A 7,899-nucleotide genomic window follows, 5' to 3' on the forward strand; every position below is an offset into this window, starting at 1 on the left:
GAGCTTGGCCGACTGGGCCCCCACAAGGCGGGAGAGTGCGGAGGAAGGGGAGCGACCCAGACTCCAAGACGGAGCGGGGTCGGAGACCTGGGCTTCTGGAGCAGAGCGAGCGGCAGAAACACTAGGGGAGCGCCCACCAGGGAGAAGGAGAGGAGGCCGCAAGGGATCGGAACGGTAAGCTGCGGCCCGGGGGGAGGAAAGGTGTGCGAGAGGAACCGGGACCGGAGACCAGGAAGCGGCCGGAGAGAGTCGTCCCCCCCCCCCCCCCGAACGGAGATAATGCATCGGAGCGTGGGCCTGCGAGCCGGCCCGACCGAGCCCCCCCCCCCCCCCCCCCCCCCCGCACAGCAGAACGTAGGCTGAGGAGAAGCAGCACAGGAACGGGGACCGAGCCACTCCCCCGTGCGGCAGCAGCGCACGGGACAACAACGCGGGGCAAGAGGAGTGGCGGCCTGAGCCAAAGCGGGGTCCGAGACAGCAACAAGGCCCGAAACCCCCCCCCACCCTCCCCCGGCAACCACCACCAGGCAGGTGGCGGAGCAAAGGGGGACACACCGGCCGCTGCGCCCGAAACCCAGGGCGGGGGAACACCCGAGGGCAGTTATAGCCAAACTACACAAAAGGACACTTTAGAGTTTACGAGGACATTGGGCAGGCCTCGCCAGGAGACAGGCCAAATTCAACAGAGCGAAAGCACCCCTTCACATGAACAATGTGCGCTTTGGAATGCTGTACCCAGCGAAACTCTGGGTCACATACCAAGAAAGAGAGTATTTCTTTACAGCCCCCGCCGACGCAAACAAATTTATCAAGGAACACGGGCTGGAAAACCAACAGCGAGGATAGAAACACGGGGCCCCTGGCAAGGGACAACAACACGCCGACGGGGGGAGGGGGGAGGCAACGCCAGGCCCCCCTGCCCCCACCCCCAACATGGCGAGCGCACCCTGAACAAAAAGCAAACTGCTACCCAACGAACCGCCATAGGGGGGGAAATCAGGCCCCAGCACAAGGGCACGAGAGTAAGCCAGAAGGGTGAGCAAATAGGGGGAGCGCAGGGTAGGGCGGGGGAAGAGCGCACAGAAAGAGGCTGGGCAGGGGAGAAGCGAGACACTAATTCCCTAGAGGGGGGTCGTCGCACTAGCAAGAAAGCTAGCACCGGGGACATGCAAAAAAGCAGGGCCGCAGCACGCCCCCAACAGGGGGGGATGGTGCCAGGCAGAGGGCGGGTGGGACCACTCAACAGAGGCAGGAGAGCAAACGGGGATAGGAGCAGGGGAAAGAGGGACAAAGGAGGGATATATGGGAGAGAGGGAGGAAAGGGAGAGATGGGGGGGGGGGGGGAGGCACAGGGGGGTGCGGAACACAGGGACGGAGGGACAAACAAGGCTAGAAAAGGGACAGCAATCGGGCTACAGAGCCACAACCAAGGGCTCGGAACAAGGAATCGCTTATTCCGAGCCTCTGGGTGAAGGGAGACACCAGAGTGAAGGGGGCTACCCACGTGGCGGGCGACCATGGCGGGGCTCCCCTGGACGAAGGGAAACCCCGGAGCACATGGGCCCGACCGCATGGAGAGAGCAGTGACAGCGGCCATCCTGGACGGCCCCGTAACAAGGGGGAACCTCGGAGGGCAGGGGCGCATCCACCAGGTGAATGGTTAATCCCACAGGAGCGAGGGACAGAAGCCCCCTGCCAGGATAGTCACCTGGAACGTAAGGGGGCTCAACGGTCCAGTGGAAAGACCCAGAGTCCGCAACCACCTAAGAAACACGAAGGCAGACACAATCTTCCTTCAAGAGACACACCTGAGAGAGCAGGACCGACTGCGGGTAAGAAAGGGCTGGGTGGGACAGACCTACCATTCCTGTTATGGGACGAGGGCCAGGGGGGGTGGCAATACTGATCAGCAAATGGACGATGTTTAGGGCGACAAAGACGGTAACGGACCCAGTGGGACGGTACGTCATGGTTAGCGGGACCCTGGATGGGGCACCGGCAGTACTAGTTAACGTGTGCGCGCCCAACTGGGACAACCCGAGCTTCATCAAGAAGACCATGGCAGAAATTCCTGACGTAGCGACCCACCGGCTAATCATGGGGGGGACTTCAACTGTGTACAGGACCCAACAACTGACAGATCAAACCCCAAGACGGGGAAAACCTCAAACATGGCAAGGGTACTCGGTCACTTTGTGGAACAGATGGGAGCGGTGGACCCCTGGAGGTTCACCCACCCAGGGGAGAAAAAGGTTTCCTTCTTCTCCCCAGTACACAACGTATACACCAGAATTGACTTCTTTGTGGTGGGGAAAACGGTGCTTCCGGGGATAAACAAAGTGGAATATTCCACAATTGTGATATCCGACCACGCTCCACACTACATGGATGTGAGGCTGGAGACGGGCAGGGCCCAATGCCCCCCATGGAGGTTGGACGTTGCCCTACTAACTGACAAGGCCTTCAACGAAAAGATATCGCGGGCCATAGCAGAATACACGGAGAACAATCAGAACGGGGAGGTCTCACCCTCCACGTTCTGGGAAGCGCTAAAGGCCGTACGAAGAGGGGAAATCATCGCTTTCAAAGTGCGAAGAGATAGGGAGGAAAGGGCGGCTAGGCAGCAGCTAGTCAACTCCATACTGGAGGTAGACCGTAAATACTCCGAGGCTCCGACCATAGAGCTCCTGGCGGAGAGGAAAGAGTTACAAAGGAACTTTGATCTGCTCTCCACCAGGAAAGCAGTGCTTCAACGCCACCAAGCACGTGGGACCCGATACGAACACGGAGACAAAGCCAGCCGCCTGCTGGCACACCAGCTGAGAAAGCAGGCAGCCACCAGAGAAATTGCACAAATCAGGGATACTAGACGTGCATTACAAACAGAGCCAGAAAAGATCAACAAAGCATTCAGAGCCTTTTACCAAGGGCTGTACACCTCAGAGCCCCCAATGGGGGGAGTCCGGGATGAAACGGTTCCTTGATGGACTGGACATACCAGTCGTGGGGGAGGGCAGAAAACGGGGCCTGGAAGCACCACCAGCACTGGGAGAGATCATGGACAGCATAAGCTCCATGCAGGCGAAGAAGGCACCGGGGCCAGACGGATTCCCGGCGGACTTCTACAAATAATTTGCGACAGCACTGGCCCCGCACCAGCGGGAGATGTTCACAGACTCGCTGGCCAAGGGCGCACTGCCACCCACACTAGGACAGGCCTCTATCTCGCTGATACCTAAGAAAGATAAAGACCCAACGGAATGTGGGTCATACAGACCCATCTCTCTGCTGAACGCAGATGCCAAAATATGGCCAAGATTCTAGCCAAAAGGCTAGAAGACTGCGTGCCAGAGGTGGTCGCAGAGGACCAGACAGGCTTTGTCAAAGGTAGACAGCTTACCTCGAACATCAGGCGCCTGCTGAACATGATAATGGCCCCATCCAGGGAGAGAACACCAGAGGTGATCGTCTCCCTCGACGCAGAAAAGGCAGGAAATACCTCATAGAGGTACTGGAGCGGTTCGGGCTTGAAACAGGATTCACCTCCTGGGTAAAGCTCCTATACAACGCTCCCACGGTGAGCATACGGACAAATAACACCAACTCCCGATACTTCCAGCTGCACAGGGGCACCAGACAAGGATGCCCACTGTCACCGCTGCTGTTCACCCTAGGGATCGAGGCACTAGCAATTGCGCTCAGAGCGGCAAAAAGTTGGAGGGGATCCGAAGGAGCGGCGGAGAGCACAGAGTCTCACTCTATGCAGATGACTTGCTCCTCTACATTTCGGATCCACAGAGCAGCATGGGCGGAATCATCGCGCTCCTGAAAGAGTTTGGCGCCTTCTCGGGCTACAAACTCAACATGAGCAAAAGCGAGATCTTCCCGGTACACCCACGAGTAGGTGGGGCAGCTCTAACGGGACTGCCGCTTAAACAAGCCCGACACAAATTCTGCTACCTGGGGATCCAAATATCCAAAGGGATCCACAAATGGAACCTCACCAGTCTGACAGAAGAAGTAAAAAAGGACCTTCAAAGATGGAACACACTCCCACTCTCCCTCGCGGGGAGAGTCCAGACGATCAAAATGAACGTGCTGCCCAGGTACCTCTTCCTATTCAGATCCATCCCGATCTACATCCCCAAGATCTTTTTCAAAGCATTAGACAAACTAATCATGGCATTCATATGGGGGGGGGGGGAGATTGCTCGGATCCCAAAGAAGGTCTTACAAAAAACAAAATACAGGGGGGGTGCTAGCCCTCCCAAACCTACAATTCTACACTGGGCGGCGACGGCCGAGCGAATAAGGGGATGGATCAAGGAGCCAGAAGCCGAGTGGGTGCGCACGGAAGAGGCCTCCTGTAAGAGGACCTCCCTCCGGGCCCTCGCCACGGCGGCACTCCCATCCCCACCCAAAAAACACTCCAGCAGCCTGGTCGTGATAGCCACCCTCCAGTCCTGGAAACAACTACGGCAGCAATTTGGCCTGACCAAAATGTCGGACAAAGCTCCCATCTGTAACAACCATAGGTTCACACCAGCACTGAGTGATGCCACCTTCAAAAGGTGGAGACAGGATGAGGGGACACTGACAGTCAGGGACCTATACACCGACGGCAGGGACGCGACACTGGTTGAACTGACGGAGAAATTCCAGCTAGCCAGGGGGAACGGGCTAAGGTACCTGCTGATGTGTTGGGTAAGGTGGGTCTGCGAGGACTGTGTTTACTGTCGCAGAGAGAAAGACAGACTTCCAACACTTGAAGAAATGCAACTCTATTTTATTAAACTCTTAACTATTAAACATGCTTGAACTGTGGGTTGACACTATGCTGAGTTGACTGGAGACCTGAGGCTAACCTGACCAGACTATCTTACTACCACATGGTGGATGTTCTAGTTGTTGCTCACAGGCTCTGACTGTCTCAAACAAACAAAGAACAAAGAACAAAGAAATGTACAGCACAGGAACAGGCCCTTCGGCCCTCCAAGCCCGTGCCGACCATACTGCCCGACTAAACTACAATCTTCTACACTTCCTGGGTCCGTATCCTTCTATTCCCATCCTATTCATATATTTGTCAAGATGCCCCTTAAATGTCCCTATCGTCCCTGCTTCCACTACCTCCTCCGGTAGTGAGTTCCAGGCACCCACTACCCTCTGCGTAAAAAACTTGCCTCGTACATCTACTCTAAACCTTGCCCCTCTCACCTTAAACCTATGCCCCCTAGTAATTGACCCCTCTACCCTGGGGAAAAGCCTCTGACTATCCACTCTGTCTATGCCCCTCATAATTTTGTATACCTCTATCAGGTCGCCCCTCAACCTCCTTCGTTCCAGTGAGAACAAACCGAGTTTATTCAATCGCTCCTCATAGCTTATGCCCTCCATACCAGGCAACATTCTGGTAAATCTCTTCTGCACCCTCTCTAAAGCCTCCACATCCTTCTGGTAGTGTGGCGACCAGAATTGAACACTATACTCCAAGTGTGGCCTAACTAAGGTTCTATACAGCTGCAACATGACGTGCCAATTCTTATACTATCGTGGATGTCAGAGGTGTCACTGATTCAGATCATGTACCATTCTTTTTTAAATAAATGTAGAGTCCCCAATTATTTTTTCTCCAATTAAGGGGCAACTTAGCGTGGCCAATCCACCTAACCTACACATCTTTCGGTTGTGGGGGTGAAACCCACGCAGACACGGGGATTGTGTGCAAACTCCACACGGACAGCGACCCGGGGCCGGGATCGAACCCGGGTCCTCAGTGCCTTAGGAAGCAGTGCTAACCACTGTGCCATCGTGCCGCCCTTAAGATCGTGCACCATTCTTGCAGGACCCAGTCATTTCACGCACTCAGCTGACTGCCAATGAGCTCCCACAAAGTTCGACCCAATTACAATTCAGCCAGTTTGCTACAGTTATTTAAATATGCCGGGTACTTGGCACCAGAAACCAGAAACACGGAAAAGTGTAAAAATGGCTTCCCTCGAGATATCAGATTTCCACAGCATTTGCATTAGGAAATTGGTCAACATAGCCGATATTCAGGACGCCAAAGCGTGTAGTGAGGCAGTGGGGAAGGGAACACTGACAAAGGAGAGTACTTGCAGGCACGGAGATGGGTTGAAGTGTGTGTACTTCAACGCAAGAAGCATCAGGAATAAGGTGGGTGAACTTAAGGCATGGATCGGTACTTGGGACTACGATGTGGTGGCCATCACGGAAACTTGGATAGAAGAGGGGCAGAAATGGTTGTTGGCGGTCCCTGGTTATAGATGTTTCAATAAGATTAGGGAGGGTGGTAATGTGGGGGGGGGGTGGCATTGTTAATTAGAGATAGTATAACAGCTGGAGAAAGGCAGTTCGAGGAGTATCTGCCTACTGAGGTAGTATGGGTTGAAGTCAGAAATAGGAAAGGAGCAGTCACCTTGTTAGGAGTTTTCTATAGGCCCCCCAATAGTAGCAGAGATGTGGAGGAACAGATTGGGAAACAGATTTTGGAAAGGTGCAGAAGTCACAGGGTAGTAGTCATGGGTGACTTTAACTTCCCAAACATTGAGTGGAAACTCTTTAGATCAAATAGTTTGGATGGGGTGGTGTTTGTGCAGTGTGTCCAGGAAGCTTTTCTAACACAGTATGTAGATTGTCCGACCAGAGGGGAGGCAATATTGGATTTGATACTTGGTAATGAACCAGGGCAAGTGATAAATTTGTTAGTGGGGGAGCATTTTGGAGATAGTGACCACAATTCTGTGACTTTCACTTTAGTAATAGAGAGGGATAGGTGCGTGCAACAGGGCAAGGTTTACAATTGGGGCAAGGGTAAATACGATGTTGTCAGACAAGAATTGAAGTGCATAAGTTGGGAACATAGGCTGTCAGGGAAGGACACAAGTGAAATGTGGAACTTGTTCAAGGAACAGGTACTATGTGTACTTAACATGTATGTCCCGTCAGGCAGGGAAGAGATGGTCGAGTGAGGGAACCATGGTTGACAAGAGAGGTTGAATGTCTTGTTAAGAGGAAAAAGGAGACGTATGTAAGGCTGAGGAAACAAAGTTCAGACAGGGCGCTGGAGGGATACAAGATAGCCAGGAGGGAACTGAAGAAAGGGATTAGGAGAGCTAAGAGAGGGCATGAACAATCTTTGGGGGGTAGGATCAAGGAAAACCCCAAGGCTTTTTACACATTTGTGAGAAATATGAGAATGACTAGAGCGAGGGTAGGTCCGATCAAGGACAGTAGCGGGAGATTGTGTATTGAGCCTGAAGAGATAGGAGAGGTCTTGAACGAGGGGGAGGATTCGTTGTGCTGGAGGAGTACTGCCTAATGCCAGCCTGGCTCGCATCGGTGGAGATCTTCGTCTCCTTGGCAGGGTCGAAAAACCCCAGGACCGGGGCCTTGGTGAGTTTTGCACTGAGCTCACACCACTCTCGCTCAAGAGCGGGGAGCCACTTGAAGTCGGTGTTTTTTTTTACAAGATTGCGGAGAGCTGTGGTGTGAGATGCGAGGTTGGGGATAAACTTCCCAAGGAAGTTGACCATCCCTAGGAAGCGGAGGACCGCCTTCTTGTCCTCCGGTGTCTTCATAGCATTGATCGCCGAAACCTTATCTGCGTCTGGCTGCACATCGAACTGCGAAATATGGTCGCCGAGGAACTTTATTTCTGCTTGACCGAACGATCACTTGGCTCTGTTGAGTCGGATGCCGTGCTTGTGGATCTTATGGAACACTTGCATGAGGCGATCGATGTGTTCCTGAGGAGTTGTGGACCAGACAATGATGTCATCGACGTACGCTCGCACCCCCTCGATGCCCTCCATCATTTGCTCCATTATTCGGTGGAACATCTCCGAGGCTGAGATGATGCCAAAGGGCATCCGGTTG

The sequence above is a fragment of the Scyliorhinus torazame genome, chromosome 11 (assembly GCF_047496885.1).
Source record: "Scyliorhinus torazame isolate Kashiwa2021f chromosome 11, sScyTor2.1, whole genome shotgun sequence".
NCBI lineage: Eukaryota > Metazoa > Chordata > Chondrichthyes > Carcharhiniformes > Scyliorhinidae > Scyliorhinus > Scyliorhinus torazame.